Source organism: Danio rerio, chromosome 17, assembly GCF_049306965.1.
Source record: "Danio rerio strain Tuebingen ecotype United States chromosome 17, GRCz12tu, whole genome shotgun sequence".
Classification (NCBI taxonomy): Eukaryota; Metazoa; Chordata; class Actinopteri; order Cypriniformes; family Danionidae; genus Danio; species Danio rerio.
In genome coordinates this window covers 45,550,001-45,573,203 of record NC_133192.1, presented here as the reverse complement: position 1 = coordinate 45,573,203, position 23,203 = coordinate 45,550,001, and the positions used below count along the sequence as shown (strand labels likewise).

The 23,203-nt window shown below is 36.3% G+C and overlaps 1 protein-coding gene and 1 long non-coding RNA gene across 3 annotated transcripts in view; one reads left to right on the top strand and one right to left on the bottom strand.

The window, feature by feature from the left end:
• Window positions 1-1,653: 1,653 nt before the first annotated feature.
• Window positions 1,654-20,822, bottom strand: LOC141378380 (uncharacterized). The gene is made up of 3 exons (XR_012392873.1): window positions 20,712-20,822; window positions 7,007-7,333; window positions 1,654-4,336 (listed from the first exon to the last, which is right to left on the bottom strand). It is a non-coding gene; the product is annotated as an uncharacterized lncRNA (long non-coding RNA).
• The window catches only part of nkx2.2a (NK2 homeobox 2a), a 7,761-nt gene continuing 5,197 nt past the window's right edge, over window positions 20,640-23,203 (top strand). Inside the window, exons 1-2 of one of the 2 annotated variants that reach the window (XM_073926953.1) lie at window positions 20,640-20,731; window positions 21,210-21,308. The gene's annotated coding sequence lies outside the window, so the exon portion shown is untranslated. The remainder of the gene's footprint in view (window positions 20,732-21,209; window positions 21,309-23,203) is intronic. The other variant, NM_131422.3, reaches the window with a different exon arrangement.

Genomic DNA, 23,203 nt, shown 5'->3' with positions numbered 1-23,203 from the left:
TGGTGCGTTTCGCCAGTGGCTCACGAGCGCTGGGAAGACGGTCTCCTTTCTCCCACCCCTCAAGCCTCCCCTCCGGATTTTGGCTGCGGAGTGAGAGCAAATCTCTCGCCTCCAGCTCTTCTGCATGACCCATGCGCTTCCCGGATCAGCACACCCACTCCGCGCTGCCCCACTGCTGGTACGTCAGCGATTGTAGCAATGAGCCCATTAGCGAGAGCTCTGCCTGCCTGGTTAGCGCGGCCAGCCCTTCACGGTGGCTCATAAGCACAATTAGACTTGGCTATGCAATTCAGTCCGCGAAACGGCCCCCCAAGTTCACGGGTGTGTATTCACCAGGGTTAGCCACCTGTCCACCCCTGTCTTGCGAGAGGAGATTCCTGTCCTCCTGGCGAAGGATGCAATCGAGCCGGTCCCTCCAGCTGAGATGGAGAGCAGGTTTTACAGCCCGTACTTCATCTTGCCCAAAAAGAGCGGTGGGTCACGGCCAATCCTAGATCTGCGTGTTTTGAACCGCTGTCTGCACAAGCTGCTGTTCAGAATGTTAACGCAGAAGCGCATCCTCCAGTGTGTTCGTCCTCTGGATTGGTTTGCAGCAATAGACCTGAAGGACGCGTAATTCCATGTCTCCATTCTTCTTCGCCACCCTCAGTTTCTGGGGTTTGCGCTTGAAGGTCGAGCTTGGCAATACAAAGTCCTCCCCTTCGGGCTCTCTCTGTCTCTGCGGGTCCTCACCAAGCTCGCACAGGGTGCCTTAGCGCCCCTTCGGCTCGCGGGCATCCGCATACTCAATTATCTCGACGACTGGCTGATTTTAGCCCACTCTCGGAGCAATTGATTATGCACAGAGACAAGGTGCTCCTGCACCTCCACCTGTTGGGGATCCACTAATAGCATTGAAATTCCCCATCCGAAGGGGAATGCTCTGGTTACTAAAGTAACCCTAGTTCCGCGAGGAGGGGAACGAAAATGCTATATAGCATCGCCATAATGATTGTTCCTTAGCTGTAAGTGTTAGTCTCTTCAGCTTAAAAGGATGGCGTTTCCTTGCTTTCCCTGTCCTTATATGCAGAGCTAATTGGCAATAAGTTCCAAGTGTGCAAGCTTACGCTGCCAACTCATTTGGCATTTCATTGGCCCGTTATATACTCTTTCAGACAATTGGCTTTCTGAAACGAAATCCCCATTCGTGGATTAATAAATAAATCCACTAATAGCATTTCCGTTCCCCTCCTTGGGGAATGAGGGTTACTTTAGTAACCAGAGCGTTACATTGCATCTGTATGCAAACTAATTCTCAATAGATTATATGTAGACTGTTAGGTTAGGGTTAGTGTAAGTTGACATGTACTTGCAAAGTTTCTTATAGTCAGTTAAATATGTTGGAGCGATATCAGCAGACATTAAGCAGATAGTCTACTAATACTCTAATGAGAAGTAACTGGCATGTAGTCGCAATGCAACTTTTAGTCAACAAAATGTGCAATAGGGACCATCAAATAAAGTTTTACCAGCCCATTGCACCAAATAGAAGAGATCCACTTTCGTGTTTAGCTTTCCAAAGAAAGCTGCAACACCTAAAAATAAATATTTTCGTAAACAAAGGATAATTTTCAGTCGACAGAAGAACACTTTTCTTGTTGTTTTTTTTTTTTTCATTATTTGGTGAAAAAGAAAACGTTTCATTCATTCGTTCATTCGATTCATTTAGGAATGTAAATTTAATCGATGTAGTATTTGCAGTTTCTAGGTTAATCTATTTGATAAACTGGTGTGTTGAAAGCTGGATAAAGCACTGTAGCCTTCATCTACCAGACGGCTCATCTTTGTTGTCAAGGGCAACCTGTGTTGCTATAGGACAAGTGATAATCTACAATTTGAATGATAAGAGTGTCTTGTTAATGAAAAAATGCTAATGTCAAAATGTGGGATGAAGAAACAACGTGTAGGGTGGATTCGATGTAACACCTGGGCAGCAGATGAAGCAGGGCCATTGTGAGCTCAAACTAGAAAACCAGAGCTCAAACCTCAAGGGCAAATTATCTTAAACTGACTCTTTTCTCTTTGTTTCATAGGTGATGGAAGTTGAATTGTGTTGATAACTGAATTAGATAAAATAAATTACTGTTTATTACTGAAAACATGTGCATGGTTTGTCAATGATGAACTAATCACTGAAAGGTTTTTCAAAATAGTTCTTCTGTGGCATCGCTGTGAAAAAAATAAAGAGTAACTAAAGAATGTAAGAGATTCAATGTTAAACACTTTTATTATACCTGTCTAACAATGTGATTTGTAATGGTCTTTTAAGTTCTCTAAATTTGCAGTTTGTAGAAGGCTGTAAGCTTCTCACATTTAATCTCACTGTACAATTATATCTGATGAAACAATCATATGATCATATTTGCCTGGAATGCTGTGAACAGCCACTACGCTAATACTTCTCCTTTTGCATTCCTGTTTGCACCAAAGATTTCCAGAAATGTCATATGTAATAAAAAGAGATATTTCTGATACAAGCGATAAATGTAACATCACTGATGTTGATCAAAACAGCTGATACACTTGCAATTAGATTTTTGCAATCTATCCCAGCTTGTGTGTGTTTTTCAGCAGCAGGAGCGGGTCTCAGCTCACCCCCATCGGCCGTCTTTTGAGATGTCATTCAGCATAATGGCCTGACACATCAATTTGCACAAACAACAAGAGTTGGGCCCTTCAGAGCCACTTTGCAACAGCCTAGCAACACCCTCTGTCCACCTCCCTAGTCATACATATACACATCCCAACATAAACCATACTCTTTTCACCTAAGCACCCCTCTTGAAAGTCCTTCTTGGTGCTTGGTGAAGACCTCTGGCCAGTGCTTGAGGAACTTGGGCCTGAATAGGGCTTGCCCTGCCCATTGTCCTAAGTCTCTCTCTATGTACACAGACTTTGGTCCGGGTGTTTTCATCCTCTTAATTGCATCGCCTCAGGCAGTTAGTGCACCCTACTAATGACATCACCCTCAAAGGGTTCCAGGACAGGTGAGGGAAGGCTTAGCGTGGGAGAGGTGGGAATTTATATAATATACTGACGTCTGAACCTTATGGGTTCCAAACGTTCTATTGTATTTTTATAAACACTGCACTGCATTTTGTGTAGTAAATTTTACAAAATTAAACATTAGAACAATTTAATCAGTGCTACAGAATCTTTTTTTGGAATATTTGTAACATTTTTTTATATTCCAGTGGTGCAGTAATGATGTCACAATCATGAATAATAATTTTTCAATTGGGTTCTAGAAAGGGTAATGAGAAATATATTGGATAATTGGTTTTGTTCTATGGCACATTAGTATTCAGTTTTTCCACATTTTGTTGTGTTAGTCTTTTTAAAAATGCATTCAATTAATTATTTTACCAAAATGCTACAAAGAAAACACCAAAATGGCAATGTGAATTTTTTTTTTTTTAATGTACTTCCAGTTTACTTATTTATCTACTTTTTGAGTATGATGCTTCATACTGCTACCACCATCTAAGCATTATTGTAGTGATGGTTTTGGCCAGAGTGTAATGAGGAGTGCCTGCTTTCCTCCAGACATGACACTTGCCACTCAGGCCAAATGTATTAATCTTTGTTTCATCAGATTAGAGAGTTTTGTTTCTAATGGCCTGATATTTCTTCAGGTTTAAGTGGGCTGTCATGTGCCTTTTACTGATAGGTGTCTCCTTCTAGGCGATTGTGCCATATTGGTAGAAAGCTGCAAAATGATTCTCCTCGACCCTCGAAAAAACACTGGTAAAGTGTTAAAGTGACCTTCAGCATCATAGTCAGCTCCCTGACCAAGGCTCTTCTCCTGTTAAGCTCAGTTTTGCTCTAAGAAGAGTTTTTGTGGTTTCAAACTTTTTTCGCTTAAGGATGAAGGAGTCCACTGTGCACATTGGGACCTTATGCAGATTTTTATGCACTCTTCCTCAGATCTGTGCGTCAGTGCAATTTCTCACTGCAAAGTCTCAGAGGTCTACACACAATAAATTGAAATCCATGCCTTATGTCAGGGGTGTCCAATCTCGGTTCTGGAGAGCCAGTGTTCTGCATATTTTAGTTCCAACCCCAATTAAACATACCTGAATCAGCTAATCAAGCTCTTTCTAGGTATACTAGACTTCCAGGCAGTTGTGTTGGAGGAAGTTGGAGCTAAACTTTGCACCTGCCCCCCAGGACCGAGTTTAGACACCCTTGGCTTATGTAGATAGAGTTGTACCTTTCTCAATGATGACTGAATTTACCACAGGTGGGCCCCAATCAAGCTGTAGAAACATCTCAAAGATGATCGGAAACAGGAGCCCTTGAGAGCAAATTGAGTGTCAATGCAAAGTCTGTGAATGCTTGATAGCAAATGTATATATGTACTATTTTATTTGTTTTATTTGTAATAAATTTGCAAATGTTTGAAGCAAACATCATACTTATTGTCATTATCCAGTCTTGTTTGTAGAATTTTGAGAAAAAAAAAAATCAAATAAGGACTGGATTCAGAACTATTAGCCCCAATTAGAATATATATATATATATATATATATATATATATATATATATATATATATATATATATATATATATATATATATATATATATATATATATATATATATATATTTCCCAAATTATGTTTAACAGGGCAAGGACATTTTCACAGCATGTCTGATAATATCTTTTCTTCTGGAGAAGTTCTTATTTGTTTTATTTCGGCTAGAATAAAAGCAAGTACTAATTATTTAATCACGATTTTATGGACAAAATTATTAGCCCCTTTAAGCAATTTTTTTCAATTGTCTACAGAACAAATCATCGTTAATAACTTGCCTAATTATCCTAACCTGCCCAGTTAACCTAATTAACCTAGTTAAGCCTTTAAATGTCACTTTAAGCTGTAAAGAAGTGTCTTGAAAAATATCTGGTAAAAATAGTATTTACTTTGATCATGGCAAAGACAAAATAAAACAGTTATTAGAAATCAGTTATTAAAACTATTATGTTTAGTTTGTATAGAAGATAGAAGAAATCTTCTATTCATTAAACTGAAATTGGGGAAAAAATAAACAGGGGCTCTGATAATTCAGGGCGTTATAATATATATATACAGTGAGAGTAAAAAGTATTTGATCCCTTGCTGCTTTTGTTGGTTTGCCCACTAATATATATATATATATATATATATATATATATATATATATATATATATATATATATATATATATATATATATATATATATATATATATATATATATAATTCCAGACTTACTGAGTTGACAGTGAGGAAACAAAGTGTCCCATGTTTGTTCAGTTCATATTATTTTACATGATTTAACATGAGAGGCTTGGCAACATCCAAAAAAAGGGAATATTCAAAAAAAAAGGTGAGGGAAGTCATTGTCTCATGTTTGTTTAGTCAATATGTTTGAGTTGTGAGAGTTTTTGCTACATTATGTTAAAGGCCAGGGAGTTCTTCAAAGTATTTCATAAAAAGGACCATTTGTCGAGAAACTTGCATTTCAAGCCTCAGATCATGTATTTAATCTTTTCCAATTGATTGTAAGTAATACTAGTGAAAGTATTAGATTGCTAGTAATGTAGTGAAAGCAATATCAGTATGTATGTGTATATATATATATATATATATATATATATATATATATATATATATATATATTGCACCTCATTCATTCTTATTCTGACACTGCATGTACACAACAGATTTTAAAATGATGTTATATTAACTGTAAAAAAACTCAAAATTGTAAGGCAACCATTTTTTAGGATATATATATATATATATATATATATATATATATATATATATATATATATATATATATATATATATATATATATATATATATATATATATATATTAGTCTCATACATTTAACAAAAACATAATTATATTAAATTCATTTAAATAATATGATTTTTGTTGTTTGGCCTTTTGATGTAATCCCTGCATTGTGTTGGTAAAAATGTGGCTTTAGTCTTCAATATGAACTTATATTATTATTACTTATTATTACTTATATTATTATAAATACTCCTAATAATGTATTTATAAAGGTTGAACCAAAAAAAAAAAAGATATAATAATGCACATTTGTGTAATGTGCCAAACATTTTTGACAGACAGTAAAAAAATAGAATGTATTAAAGCACACAGTGCTATCTTTATTTCAAAATGTTTTCAATTTATGTTATTTTATTTTTTTTTTTTTTTTTTTTTGGCTATTGTACTGAATTTAGTTTATTTATTTATTTATTTATTTTCATTTTGATATTTGAAAAACTAATAAAATATGTTTCTTTTCTTCTGAGAAAAGGTTTTATCTTTTCCTCCCTTTGACTATTGAGTTCTTAGTAGTGGGCGAAGCGCACAGACCGTGTGTGGGTTGATAAAGTTCGCTCCGGCCCCAACAGAGTCACTTCGAGGCGCTTGCTCAATGTGAGTCACTTTGTGTCAGATGTGATTGGTTATAATAAGTGCCATCAAAACATTTTCCTCACCCTTGACCTTTACACCACTGAGAGAGAAAGGAACAGACACAGTGTACACTGAGAGCCATTTCCCCTCCAGTTACCATTTCCATCGTGATTTGTGAGTACCCTACCGTTTATTGAGGAGAACACATAATTATCTTTTTGTTTACTTTAATAAAGAGGCATCCAAGTGCTCCAGCCTCAAGCACACATGCACACACTCTCAAACACTAGAAAAATGGCCAAAAACAAGAATAATGATATTGTCCCATTCCCTCTGTATAATTAAAACATTAATAAGCATTTGCTTTTAACTAACCTAACTGCTATGCAAATGTGAGTTATTGTGTGAGTTGCTGAACACACCGATTTTACCCCCTTTCAGCTTATGGGCCATTGAAAGTTCACCTCTGAAAATGCTATTTAGAATGTGATGTGATGGTACTGTTTAATTTCAAGAGGTACTTATCTCAAAGTCAACATCTTACCTCTGTTTTCCATGATGCCACGCTTCGCCACCTTTATTAGTTGGTAGCCAGGCAACCAGAAGAGCGTGGCTTCAGAAAAATGGATGGATTGGGGATGTGACGAGGCCAGGCTGGACCTGGAGCCCTGACCTTGACAGCCACATTGGGTCTCTTTTCTCTTTGCGCTCTGGAAGGTGTCACCGATAAACGTTACCTTGTCTCAGCAGGTGTGCCAATATGGAGAGGCTCATGGCACTGACGAGGGTCACCAGCCCCACCCTGTTACCCCCATTTATTCAAATAATGGCCCATTAGATGTTGGCCAATGAGAATGTAGCAGCCTGTGACCTGTGGATAAAAGAAATAATTACATCATGTTGAGACATGGTGCTGCATACAGCACTTTGCCTATACTTTTGCAGTCCTGCAGGCCTGAAGCATAGTTGTACTCTTGCCACTAGGTGGCAGCACTACAGCCAAAGCAGTGGTGTTATCACTCCACTGTTTTCTCATTGGTCAGTTTTTCCTCCATTATTAGTTTCTCAACATTATATGATAGATATAAAGAGTATAACAAAATATACTGTATACATCACACAATTCCTCAAGGAAAGTGTTTATGCTGATGTTCCCTTATTGCTTTGTGCTACCAACTCTCATCCCATGCATTGGTGCAGTCTTTTTTTAGCCAAAGCCAATATATGCACCTGTTAACTCAACCAATGTGTTTTATATTCAAACACTGCAAAGTCCTGATTAGAGGCCCTGTAGTATATTTCATTCCATTCTCTGATCAGTTTTCAAATAAACAGCTGCTTGTTGTTTTGGAATTCAAAAAGTAAAAAAATATATGTTTGATTGTTTTTTTAATCAAATCTAAATTGGTAAAATAAGCATACAGGTCTATCAACAAAACACAAACCGGAAGTTTCTGATTATGAAATCTTTTTTTCTGAAAAGGATTAAAGATGTTGCATTCACTACAGCTTGGCTTTTTACTTTTTACATGTAACATTTGGCAACCACAATAGATTGGTTAGAGAGTTATATTGTAGAGTTATACAAATGCCCTATTAAAGGTGTTTTATAACCATTGTTTTCATCACACAAGAGTGTTTTTCTTTATTGAACACCAAATGTGGTTGGGACATCAGGGAGTGCTCAAGTTTATCTCTTATAAAAAAAAAGAGATGGCCAATTAAGGTTGCTTGAATTCTCCTTCTGCCCTTGACATTTTATTTTTCAATAGATATCATCTTCTAAAAGCGCCTTTTCATTATAACAGAATGGGGACGCAAATCTTATTTCCTTTCTAAATAGATTTTAATCTTTCATTTGAAATTGTCATCTTGACCGCTTTTGAGCAAAGTTTCACCTCCACACAGAAAAATGCTAATTGCCCTCAAAGGCAGAGTATAAAGAGTATATTTACAGAATAATTGTCCTGAAATTTGGCTGCCCATCTGTGGAGAGGACATTGAATTTTTTTGCTCCTCTTTCTTTTTTTTGGGATGTGTTAATTAAAGGCTTCAGAAAACACAGATGGGTAGCGTGTGTCTCTAGGGTGATGTATGGTTCAAGGAGAGCCTTACAACCTCCTTAAAACCATGGTCATGTGTTTTATTGTACAGCCGTTCTACCTGGAGAAGAGCAGGAGCGTACCCTGGCCTCAAAAGAGAAGAACCTTTAACTGCCTTACAGACACACTCAGAAGCAGAGACAGGGAGTGTGAGAAAGAGAGAGAGAGTTAATAATGATTACCATGTGCACATGACGACTCTCTGACAAAACGTGAGTGGCAAAAGCTTTGTGGATATGATTGACAATTATATGCCATTACAATAGTCTTCTGCACAAATATTTTCAAGATCTTACAGGAATAAGATGAATCGTGTCATTGTATCTGGCCTTAAAAAACTTTAATAGTGCAGCTGAAAAGTTGCAGAAAGTTCAAAATCTCATTCTGAAAAGATATAATGGAAGAAAGCATCCAACGTCAACTGTGCAATGACCATGTATACAAGAACTGAGTTGTATCATCAACATTCCACAATCATTTTGCCTTTCATAGTATAGGAATAGATATGCAGGGCTCTTTATATGGTATCTTGAATGAAAGCTTTGAATACAAAATAAAATGGTATATACATTCTTAAAATTAAAGGTTTTTTATTGACATTGAAGGTTCCATGAAGATCTTTCCATCATCTAAAAATGTTAGTGGAAAGATTAGTAAAATTACTGTTATTTCTAGAAACAGTTCATTGAAACATTCTTTGTACCATAATATACAACTCAGACAATACAGTATGTTGTTTCAAACTACTAACAACAAAAGTTACTAGGTTGAATCATGGATGTGCAGCAGATAAATTTGCAGCAACTGTATAATGCCATCATGTCAATATGGACCTGACAAAATCTCTGATGAATTTTCCAGTACATTGTTGAATCTATGCCATGAAGGATTGACGCAGTTTTGAAGGCAAAATGGGGTCCATATATACATACATAAATACATACATACATATATAGTGCATCCTGAAAGAATTCATTTATAGCGCTTCACTTTTTCCACATTTTTTTTGTTTTTTTGTTACAGCCTTATTCCTCCATTATATGCATAATGGATTAAATTCATTTATTTCCTCAACATTCTACACACAATACACCATAATGACAATGTGAAAAAATATTTTTTTTAATAGTTGCAAATTTATTAAAACAAAAAAAAACCTGAAAATCACATGTACATCAGTATTCACATCCTTTGCTTAATACTTTGTTGATGCACCTTTGGCAGCAATTACAGCCTTAAGTCTTTTTGAATATGATGCCACAAGATTGGCACATCTGTGTTTGAGAAGTTTTGCCTATTACTCTTTGCAGTACCTCTTAAGCTCTATCAGGTTGAATGCAAAGTGATGGTGTACAGGCATTTCCATATCTCTCCAGAGATGTTCAATAGGATTTAGATGTGGGCTCTGGCTGGGTCACTGAAGGACATTTACCAAGTTGTTGTAAAGCCACTTCATTGATATTTTTGCGGTGTGCTTTGGGTCATTGTTCTGCTGGAAGATAAACCATCATCCCAGTCTGAGATCAAGAGCACTCTGAAGCAGGCTTTCATTCAGGATGTCTCTGTACATAGCTGCATTATTTTTCCCTCTATCCTGACTAGTCTTCTAATTCCTGCTGCTAAAAAACATCCCCACAGCATGATGCTGCAACCACCATGCTTCACTGTAGGGATGGTATTAGCCTGGTGATGAGCGGTGCCTGGTTTACTTCAAACATAAAACCTGGCATTCACTCCAAAGAGTTCCATTTTAGTCTCAACAGACCAGAAAATTGTGTTTATTAAGAGTCCTTCAGATGCCGTTTGGCAAATTCCAGGCAAGGGAGTGACTTCCATCAGGCTACTCTACCATACTGGTCTGATTAGTAGATTGCAGCACAGATGTTTGTCCTTCTGTAAGGTTCTTCTCTCTCCACTGAAGAACGCTGCAGCTTAGACAGAGTGACCATTAGGTTATTGATCACCTCCCTGACTAAGGCCCTTCTCCCCTGATCACTCAGCTTAGATGGCCGGCCAGCTCTAGGAAGAGTCCAAACATCTTCCTCTTATGAATGATGGAGGCCACTGTGCTCATTGAAACTTTCAGAGCAGCAGACAGGGGCGGACTGGCCATCGGGAGCACCGGGACATTTCCTGGTGGCCTGACGTTCAGTCTGGCCTGCCGCTGTGCGATCAACTACCTTACCTCGACATGCCATATGCTGCTTGCAGCTTGATGGACACCTCAAACCACGAATCAGTCGATCGCGATCACCATACGTCCAATCATTTTAGCGATGTACTGCCTGATTAGCTATTTGCACAGAACTTATACCAACTACAATTTCGAGTCAGTCCTGCAAAAAAACGGAGTGGAAACGGAAAGGAGGAGCAGAGAGGGAGCGAATGAAATAAAAGAAAGCCCTGGCCATAGAAGCAGAAAAATGCAGCAAAATCACAACTAGGTTTGCAATCAAGGGAGCAGGTTGATCAGAATACAACACATTTACAGTTGAGGTCAGAATTATTAGCCCCCCTGAATTATTAGCACCCCTGTTTATTTTGTTCCCTAATATCTGTTGAACGAAGTGCAAACTTCTTCAACACATTTCTAATGATAATGGTTTTAATAACTCATTTCTAATAACTGATTTGCTTTATCTTTGCCATGATGACAGTAAATAATATTAGACTAGATATTCTTCAAGACACTTCTATACAGCTTATAGTGACATTTAAAGGCTTAACTAGGTTAAATAGGTTATCTAGGCAGGTTAGGGTAATTAGGCAAGTTATTGTATAATGATGGTTTGTATAAAAACTGCTTTTATTCTAGCCGAAATAAAACAAATAAGACTTTCTTCAGAAGAAAAAAATATTATCAGATATACTGTGAAAATTTCCTTACTCTGTTAAACATAATTTGGGAAATATTAAAAATAAATAAATAAATAAAATGAAAGGGGGACTAATACTTCTGACTTCAATTATATATAATCATTCGGCAGGTGGGCATTTTCATCTAAATTGACTTACAGTAGATACAAATAAATAAAAAATACAATTAGCGAATGAGCAACAATATGTCTCGTTTAGTTTACTGCAGTAGGCTACAGCATGTGTTTTTATATAAAAAAAAAGGTAAAATAATAATAAATAGAATTTCTGCATCATATCTTAAAGGGTCAAGGTTTTTATATAACAAACAAGCAAACCAAAAATCTAATACATGGAATAGAAGTAGAAATAGTGTGTGTGCAGAAAGTTTTGAGCCTATTGAGTTTTTGAGGATTCATTAATTTATTCATTAATAATTTGTCTGGTAGTCTACATGGTACAATAAATTATACAGTTACAATAGAGTACAATATTAGCACTCAGAGAATTATATGAAAAGGGTAGTGTAGTGGTGACAATGGCAGCAGAGGTGGCCTGAGATTGAAAAAGTTTCCCGGCCTGAATTATTGTCCCAGTCCACCCCAAGCAGCAGATATTTTTTGTACCCTTCCCCAGCTTTGTGCCTCAAGACAATTCTGTCTCGAAGGCTTACAAACAATTCCTTTGTCTTCATGCTTGGTTTGTGGTTTGACATGCACTGTCAACCCCGGGACTTTATATAAACAGTATGCTTATTCAAATCATGTCCAATAAACTAAATTTACCACAAGTGAACTCCAATTAAGCTGCTGAAACATCTCAAGAATGATGAGTGGAACTGGAAACAGAATGTATCTGAGCTCAATTTAGAGCTTCAAGCCAAAGGCTGTGAATACTTACAGTATGTACATGTGATTTTTCGTTTTTTTATTTATTTATTATTTTTTTATATAAATTTTCAACAATTTCATAAAATCCCTTTTCACATTGTAATTATGGGGTATTGTGTGCACAATATTGAAGAAATAAATGAATTTAATCCATTTTAGAATAAGGCTATAACATTAAAAAAGGGGAAAAAGTGAAGCACTATGAATACTTCCCATATACATTGTATATATAAGAGACACATCTCAAGGGCTCCTCCCATATCTGACACAGATTACAAATTGTTGCATGCATCTGCCTAAAATTTGATTTTTCTGTGATCTGAAATGTTACAATCCAATATCTGGACATCTGACAGTCAAAATATGCAATCCAATCATCCATGTTAATTACATCACTATTCCACAAAAGGATTGTATTGAACAGCATCATTTCAATTCAGTTCAATTCAGCTTTATTTGTATAGCGCTTTTACAATGTAGATTGTGTCAAAGCAGCTTCACATAAATGGTTATAGTAACTGGAACAGTGTGGTTCAGTAACTGGAACAGTGTGGTTCAGGTTTTAGTGTTTAAGTTCAGTTCAGTTCAGTTTAGCTCAGTTCAGTGTGATTTAATCATTACTGAGAGTTCAAACACTGAAGAGCCAATTCATCGATGCGTAGCTCTACCAATCCTGAACCATGCGAGGCAGTGGCAACAGCGGAGAGGGAAAAAAAACTTCACCTGATGGGAGTGAAGAAAAAAAACCTTGAGAGAACCAGACTCAGTTGGGCACGACCATTTTAATTTCTCCGCTGGCCAAAAGTCTTGTGCAGAACTTCATCCGTCGTGGTTTAGGCTGGAAGATAGCCTCAGCGAAGACTCGTCTGTCCCTGGAGCGTCGCTGGAATCAGACTCATGTTCTCCACTCCCCACGACCATCAGCGCAGCAGCAGCTCAGGATATGGCCTGGTCCCGGATATGGAATCCTTGGGATCATCACGTCGCTGGTCTTGGATCCAATCAGTGACTCCGCATAATCTGAGGACCTCGGGATGAGTATCCCCAGGTGAAAATAGAGAATAAAGAGAATAATTAGCGTAGCTGCTGTTCATAGTGTATATAAGCAAGATGTAGAAGCCAGTGTGGAACCCGCTAGGTGATGCATTGAGTGTATGCTTTACTAAACAGATAGGTCTTTAATCTAGTTTTGAACTGGGAGAGTGTGTCTGAGCCTCGGACGTTATCAGGAAGGCTATTCCAGAGTGTAGGAGCCATGAAAGAGAAGGCTCGACCTCCTTTACTTGATTTTGCTATTCTAGGTACTACCAGAAGCCCTGAATTTTGAGATCTTAAAGAGCGAGTTGGTTTGTAGCGAGACAGAAGGTTGGTTAGATAAACAGGAGCTAGATTATTTAGAGCTTTATAGGTGAGAAGTAATATTTTAAATTCAATACGAAACTTAACAGGCAGCCAGTGTAGAGAGGATAAAATTGGGGTTATATGATCATATTTTCTAGACCTGGTCAGAACTCTGGCTGCTGCATTTTGTACTAATTGAAGTTTGTTAATAGAGGATGCTGGGCAGCCAGCAAATAGAGCATTACAGTAATCCAGTCTCGAAGTCATAAAAGCATGGAATAGCTTTTCTGCATCTGAGATGGATAGCATATTTCGTAATTTAGCGATATTTCTCAGATGAAAGAAGGCAGTTTTTGTGACATGGGATATATGGGTTTTAAAAGTTAGATTGCTGTCAAATATGACACCCAGATCTTTTATAGTAGAGCTAAAGCTAACTTTGTATCCTTCTAATTGTAAATTGAGTTGCGAGATCTGCTGTGTGCAAGATTTAGGCCCAATAAGTAATAATTCTGTTTTGTCGGAGTTTAAGAGAAGAAAATTGTTGGTCATCCAGTCTTTGATGTCTTTGATACATTCAGTTAGTTTAGAAAGTTCAGATGTCTCGTCAGGTTTAGTTGAAATATATAATTGAGTATCATCTGCATAGCAGTGAAAGCTGATCCCATGTCTTCTAATAATGTCTCCCAGAGGTAGCATGTAAATTGTAAACAGTAAAGGGCCTAAAACTGATCCTTGAGGCACCCCATACTTTACTGGGTAGATTTGTGAAGGCTGTCCATTAAGATTCACAAACTGGTAGCGGTCAGTTAAGTATGACTTAAACCATTGTAGAGCCTGTCCCTGGACACCTGTAGACTTTAAGCAATTTATGAGGATATTGTGGTCAATGGTATCAAATGCCGCACTAAGATCGAGTAAAACTAATAGCGAGACGCACCCTCGGTCAGCAGCTAAGAGTAAATCATTGGTTATTTTCACTAAGGCGGTTTCTGTACTGTGGTGAGCCCTGAAACCTGACTGAAACACTTCAAAAATATTGTTCGTCTGCAGAAAAGAGCATAATTGAGTGGAAACAACTTTTTCTAGTATTTTAGACATAAATGGAAGATTTGAAATAGTCCTATAGTTAGCTAAGTTGTTGGTGTCTAGTTGCGGTTTCTTAATAATTGGCTTAATAACAGCTAGCTTGTAAGAGTTTGGAACATGGCCTATAGATAAAGAAGAGTTGATAATGTTAAGAAGAGGTTCTCCTATAGCAGGAAGCAGCTCTTTCAGTAATTTTGTTGGAATTGAGTCCAGCATACACGTAGCTGGTTTAGAGCTATTTATAATTTTTACTAACTCTTCATGTTCTATGATTTTGAAGCAGTGTAGGTTATTATTATGATTTAATGAAATATTTACAGGATTTGGAGTATAAGCCGGTGCAGAAAGTTTGGCATCTCCTATTTTTTGTCTAAAGCCTTCTATTTTATTACTGAAAAAATTCATGAAGTCATCACTACTAATTTGCGGTGGAGTAGTTTGTTCCAAGGATGACCGATTATTTGCTAATTTAGAGATGGTGTTAAATAAAAATCTAGGATTGTTATGATTATTTTCTATCAGTTTCACACCTGTTTTAGGATCAAGTTACATTCGACGTCACAATATTCCTATATTGCAATTGATGGAAGTAAGTAGAGCCAGTAGAATGTAATTTTTGAGGAGATGCATCATAAAAAAATTGCATGGTTCATAGAGAACTTGGGCTGTACATGAAGACACAGCACAAGCCAGTATGAAAGAGACTTTAGAAAAGAAGCAAAAAGCATCCAGAATTCAGGTCAGTCATTGCACCCATGGTCCATGGCAAAGCCAGATGATTGACTTTATGTGAAAGAATGGTGTAAACACAGATGTCGCATACAAGGCATGTCTGAAGTGAATGTAAACAGGTGAGCGAAAAAAAATCAGGTATGACCAAAAGACTCGATCTGTGCACTACAACTTGCAGTGTAAATGCACTATACATTTTCTTCTTCACCAAGGAGTGAAGGCCAGGGTCTAGGAATGAAGGCCACCGATGCTTTGTTCAAAATCTGTATGCTTCTCCCTTCCTTTCTGCTCTAGCAGATGTTCAGTGTTGATGTTTTTGTACAAACATAAAAATCCACAGAAAATATTTTACAGGCATTTTTAACAAGACCAGACTGATTGTGAAAAACTACTTCTAGTAGTTCAATATAATACACTCTAAACTTGAAAGTGGATGTTGAGAAACCACTCATCCCACAGAGCACCATTCAGCAGTGTCTTGGAATAGATCACAGAAAGAACTGACATAATCCAGATTATGCATGTTGAAGCCAAAATATTATACTCAATATTGATACTCAATTATATTTTTCAACAAAAACCTGATGAATTGTCTGAACTGTCTAAGCTAAGCGTATTAAAAATGTTAAGGACTGGATGACCAACAATTTTCTCCTCTTAAATTCAGACAAAACAGAATTATTACTTATTGGGCCTAAATCCTGTACACAGCAGATCTCACAACTCGGCCTGCAATTAGAGGGATAAAAAGTTAGCATTAGCTCTACTGTAAAATATCTGGGTGTTATATTAGACAGCAACCTAACTTCTGAAAATCATATCTCCCATGTCACAAAAACCACCTTCTTTCATCTGAGATATATTGTTAAGTTACAAAGTATGCTATCCATCTCAGATGCAAAAAACCTAGTTCATGCTTTAGGCTGGATTACTATAATGCTTTGTTTGCTGGTTGCCCAGCATCCTCTATTAATAAACTTCAGCTAGTACAAAATGCAGCTGCCAGAGTTTATACCAGGTCTAGAAAATATGATCATATCACCCCAAAATATTAATGGTACACTTTCAGTGTCATACTGTATTTAGGTTTTGATTTCTGATCTCATCCATCCCTTCTTAAATCCATCCATTTTGACACTCATATCGTACATCTTTTAGAGTAACAGATTTTTGGAGTGTAGTATAAAAATAATAAAATAAATTATAAATAAATTACCTTAAATGTACATACAGTATTGGTATTTAAATAGTGTACATTTCGAAAATGTAGTGACAGCTATATATGTAATTCTTTTTTTTGTTTGTCAGATTTTTGTGATAGTTAACAAAAGTATAAGAAAATGACAGTACAAATTGAAATACAAAATATATAACAGTACAAAATTGATTAAAAATAAATAAAATAAAATAAGCCACATTAACCCTCATATTGAGCAACACAGTATATGATGTGCATAAACAATACATGTGCATTCATTTTACAAATTAAGCCTATACTGTAAACAGGGCAAAATCGGAAATTAAGGTTGTCAGCATGGTGTATTAATTATTGAATAATCATATTAAAAGAAAAAAAAAGAAAAGAAAATATTAAAAGATAGAGAAAAAGGAAAATATATTGGCTAGGGGTGGCACATTCTTCAAACCTGTAGCTTTATGTCAAGAAAGAGTTGTATGCTTGTGCTATATAAGCACTAGTACTCATCTGCATCTGGAAGGTACAGACTAAAAGTTCAATATAGGGATCTATTAATTCTACAGTAACTGCTTCAAGTTTCAGAGATTTGACATGTTTCAAAATGGCAAATATACACTTTTTAAATATCAATATTATTCATTCATTTATTGTCTTTTCGGCTTAGTCTCTTTATTAATATGGGGTCGCCACAGCGGAATGAACCACCAACTTATCCAGCACGTTTTGCGGATGCCCTTCCAGCCACAATCCATCTCTGGGAAACATCCACACACACACACACACACACACACACACACACACACACACACACACACACACACTACGGACAATTTAGCTTACCCAATTCACCTGTACCACATGTCTTTGAACTGTGGGGAAAACCGAAACGCCAACTGACCCAGGCGAAGCTCGAACCAGTGACCATCTTGCTGTGAGGTGACAGCTCTGTCTACTGCGACACTGCCATCACCTATTAGATATCAATACTGCATGTATATTTATGGTACCATTTAGGACCAGTATGGACCATTTAGGTAATTATATGGATCTGTTAGGTACCAATATGGACTATTAAATTATAAACATGTACCATCCCAGTGACATCTTTTGTACCTTTATTTCTGAGAGTGTATGTTTCTAATCAAAATATCTGATGTTGACAATAACCATGCTTTTTGCAAGGTGATGCAATAGACTTTTTATTATAAAAATTGTATTAATCATTTTAATTGCACAACTACATAAAGAGTAGTATCAAGAGAAACTATTGGTAAGCAGCTCAAACATTTTTTTGCTTATTCACACCTCCTGTTACTTAAGCTCAGTTTATGGCCCTGGTGCTCATATACTTTTTACTTTTTGCATGTCAGGCAGTAAATCACTTTCTTTCTGAACAACTACTGCCATGAATCTCTGCACCACAAAACTCTATTGATGTGACCTGCAATCTTCAGAAACTATTAACAGGATGATGTTTCAGAGAACCAAGTAAAATGGCAGCTTTTTAGTGGAGAGCACTGGCCATTACATCCAGCCAAAAGTAAAGAGTGGACAACTCCCAGGTGGAGGATCTTCATTTGTTGTGAAAATGCGAAGAGCTGCCCTGGTGTTAATTAAACATTTTTTCCCAAAAGTGCACCCTTGCCTGAGAACGAATGAAGCTCTCAGTTGCATTTGTGTTTGGAGGAGCATTCTCTCTGTATAAGCGACCCTCCTCAAGTGGTTGATATATCAAAACTTGAACTGATAGATACAAGAATGGCATGCCATTGGTGTCTTTATGTGCCCGTCCAGCTCATTTGAAGTGTTTCAGTCATCAGGCTTTAGCAAGGGATGTATCTTAATAGCTTGACCACAAGGGTCTATCATCTCCATTCTTGCTCTGAAGGTCTTTGAGCGAGCCCTCTGAGTGGTCATAATAGAACTCCCACTGCACAAAGATTCACAACAGGATGAGTGGAGGATTTTTGTACTGGCAAGGAGCTTCATGAATACATTGCTAGTCAGACCTGCTACTTTAGATTAATATGGAATCTGAATGCTGCCATGAGTCCAATTTATTTATGTGTATTTGTCATGCTACGGCATTGCTCTTGAGAGCAAGGATAACATGAGGCTAATCTCAGTCTTTTACCAGTAAAGTGGTGGCCGACAAAAACCTGTGGTAATGTATTCCTTCACTGATTGATGGTTGTTCTCGCTGCATTTAACAAAACCATCGCAGTGATTGGAAGGATTCTAAGCTGCCCACAAAAACATCATTGAGACTCTTTTCAGTTGTTGGGAGGAATACAGAGGTTAGTTATGGAAGATCCTTGTATGGAACATTGAAAAAGCAAAAAAAAAAAAAAAAAAAAAAGCAAAAATATAAACTTTTGTATTCGTGAAGGCCTAAACACTTTTAAAAACAAAGACTCCAAAATGAAATTGTATGTATGTATATATATATATATATATATATATATATATATATATATATATATATATATATATATATATATATATATATATATATATATAAACTATTTCATTTTGGAGTCTTTATATATTTATATGTAATATGTGGAACAACTGATGCCAATAAAAAGTACTTACTGTATACTGGCCTATGCACTTTTTAAAAATAAAGACTCCGAAATGAAATTGTGTGTGTGTGTGTGTGTGTGTGTGTTAATATATATATATATATATATATATATATATATATATATATATATATATATATATATATATATATATATATATATATACATACATACATACATACATACATACATACATACATACATACATACATACATACATATATATATATATATATATATATATATATATATATATATATATATATATATATATATATATATATATATTGTTCACTAATTAACTGATGCCAATAAAAAAGTACTCACTGCATACTGAGACAAAAATACAATACAGTTCTACCTTTGTTTTTAAAACAAGATCCTTCCATTAAATGTCATTTTACAAGATATTTATTTCAGAAATTAAACAGCAGAGTGTGCCAGTTCCCTATTATATTCTGTTACAGTTACTACCTTTTTCCAAGGACATGTATGGCATCAATTAAGAAAAAAAACTATTTAGCTCTACAGTAACATATACTGTTTAAAGCCATCATACTGTATAATGTTAAAAATGCACTAGATAAAGCACAATTGACGTTTTTTTTTCTTTCCAAAATATACTGCTATGGCTTAATTTGACACTACTTTAAATTATTTTTAGAAAGCTTGGAAATGTTTGGTTATTTTTTCTCTTTTGGAATTATTTTATAACACTGAAATTCAGACTTGACTTGAAGACGCTTGATGGTTTACACTTAAGTGAACCCCATGACTTACTCCCACTTTTGAACAGAAGACCCAAATCCTCTGACCTCGCATAAGGGTATCTTATGTAAACTAGGTTTTCACCAACAAAACATACCACACCTGCTCTTTCGGCCGTTCAATATCATGGCAACCAAGCGATTTATTATAGAGATTTCTGGCATAGACATTCTGAGTCGCAAATTTACAAAAGTCAAGCTAATCAACATTTTCTTTCTTCTTTCTTTAATTTTATTTATTTATTTATTTATTCATTTATTATTTTTTTGTTTTTTGATATAATAAACAGTTTTGAACAATTCACAGACATAGTGTATCAAAACGACACAGAAGGCAGAGCACTTTTGTCAATAGTGTAGCATAAATCGGTGAATACGGATCAGCTAAAAGCGCTCTTATGAGGCAACCATGTTTGCTCTCATGACCAATTTATTGCCGACGAACATATGGCCAATATTTTGTCTCACGTCAATGCAGGGGGAAAACAAACATCATGCAATGTTAGTAGCAAATCTAAGGCAGAGCCACTTCGCCAGCTATGCAAACGTACTTGGACAATATCAGAAGAGGAGTGCTTGCTCCTCGGGTATATAAAGCACATCAGGCTTATCGGTGCGTGCACTCCTTACTTTCATTTGGAGATATTTCATTAACTGTGCGGTGTCTCAACGCAAGCTGCACCACTTACCCTCTTCCGTCAGCCGCCAGGTGAGCTTTTATTACTATCACTCGACCTCTCCACGAACAGTGCGTTATGTACAGTAGGTTGTGCAAAGATTAAATGCCTGCGTGTGTGTGCACGCGCGTGCGGATTTGCTCGCGCACGCGCTTAAGCGAATTCTATTAAAAGCCAGCCTAACTTGCTTTAAACGTCTCGTGCTGTGCAATCTTATCATGGATGTTAACAACTATAAAAAATAGGTTGTTTCCATAATTATGAAATATATTATAAAACATTATATAACTTGGTGTCACATATAGTTTCATTTATTTATTTATTTTTCGGCTTAGTCACTTTATTAAGCTGGGGTCGCCACAGTGTAATGAACCGCTAATTCATTCAGCATATGTTTTACGCAGCGGATGCCCTTCCGGCCACAACTCATCACTTGGAAAAAAAACATACACTACTGACAATTTAGCTTACTCAATTCACCTATAGCGCTTATGTCTTTGGGCTGTATAGGAAACCGGAGGAAACACAAGCGAACACGGGAAGAACATACAGATCCACATCGAAACGCCAACTGATCCAGATGAGACTCGAACCAGCAACCTTCTTGCTGTGAGGGGGCAGCACTACATACTGCGCCAACGCGTCAGTCAGTCTTTATTCATTTCCCAAAGGCAATTCGGTTGCAGCATACAAGCATGTCACACATAATAAACAAAAGCACATTATACAAATTCTACCCTAAATTTAAAAACTTTACAGCTGAGGGAATGAATCAAAGTTTAAACCGCGTCGTCCCCGAAACAGAGTTTTACTATTGAAAATTACATTTAAATAATAAAAAAATTATATTGTTGTAATGATGATGCTTGTTACATTTAGCCTATTATTATTATTATTATTATAATTATCGTTATCATCATTTGGTTATTTGTATTTATTATTTCCCTATAATATTTTGTTGTTAAATATCACAAGGTTAATCCAAACGTATTTTAGCGTTGAAGTAAAGGATCAAGCATTTTACAAGTCAAAAACGTGTTACGTTACCAACAGTTTGTGTTTATTCATTTTATTTAGTAATCATAAAAGGTGGCGTAGTTACAAATTTTGCACTTGCTATGGTAAACACAATGAATTAACGTAGGTAACCTAATGTAAGTAGCCCTAAACAGAATACAAAATATCATTCCAATCCTATGTAGGCCTAAGTGTAACATTTTAGTTTTCCATAAAGTTCACAAAAAAAAGAACAAAACTGGAATGAACAGTGCTTTTTATTATTATAGACATACAAAGTCGCAAAAGAAAAAAGCGCTGTTCATTGCAGTTTTTTTTTCAGACTATACGCATTTGTACCGGCAGAGTTCGCCCGAGTATCGGAAATGTCTCTTTGGTGTCCACCGCCATCATCACCCATCACCTTCTGCGGAAATCGTCTTACTACATGCAAGTATCATTTATTGGTGTGACAAAAAAGAAATCTCGCTCTGAAAACAGGCTGTACTTCTAACTTAACATGGGCTTAGAGCAAAGACACAAATTATTTCAATTAATCTCTAATTAATTTCAAACGGGTTTCAAAAAAATATACCGAAAAACTCCCAGTGGACTTTACGATAGTGAGAAAAAAACGTGATTAAAATGATAATCCTTAAACCAATTTGCTTTGGGTGTACTCTGATAAAGGATGGAAAATTTAACACTATGCGCCATGAAATTCACCGTTGCAAATAAACTGGTAGTTAAACAAATGAAGGCATGTCCCTGGGCCATGGGCAGCGTGTTAATCTCTTTGTGACATGTTTAATCATTAGAGGCTCTGAGACGAATAAAGGCGCAGCGTTTGCCCCGCAGTGAAAGAATCAGACCAGCTCCAAACGATCTGTGCTGCAGGGCATTTTCTTTGGGCAGCAGCTAAGTCCCACAAATCAACATACTTATTTCTATACCAACATTTCCCTGCTATGGCCTTTTAATCGCTGGGGAAAAACACAAAATCGTCTTGTCAGTTTATACATTTATCTTGAGCACCTAGAGGAAAACAAGGTTACATTTATCAAAGCTTAACTGATCGCCCAAGGCATCGGAATACGCTGAAATTCGTCGATTAAAGCAAGAAATGATCAAAGTCATTATACTCCACTGGCCTTCCGGCAGCATTAGGATTTTCTTTTTAATCAAGCGTATAAAGGTCTCTCTCTTTTTATCATTTTCCCCAGTTATTAACAATAGCTTTCATAATGTGTCAGATTCGCACCTTTTTGTTGAACGGAATTAATAAATGATTAGTGTTATCGTATAGTCATTATTAAATATAAATTAATCGAACGTATGCTGCATACATTAATTTCTGAATGCCAGATTTTTACTATATAAATTTTAAAAACGGTTTCAGTTTCTCCATTAAAATACAACTGCACTATATAGACCACATATAATATATTATACAGATAATTTAATTTTATAAAAAACACAGCAGTATGCCTAAATGTTTTTTTCTTATA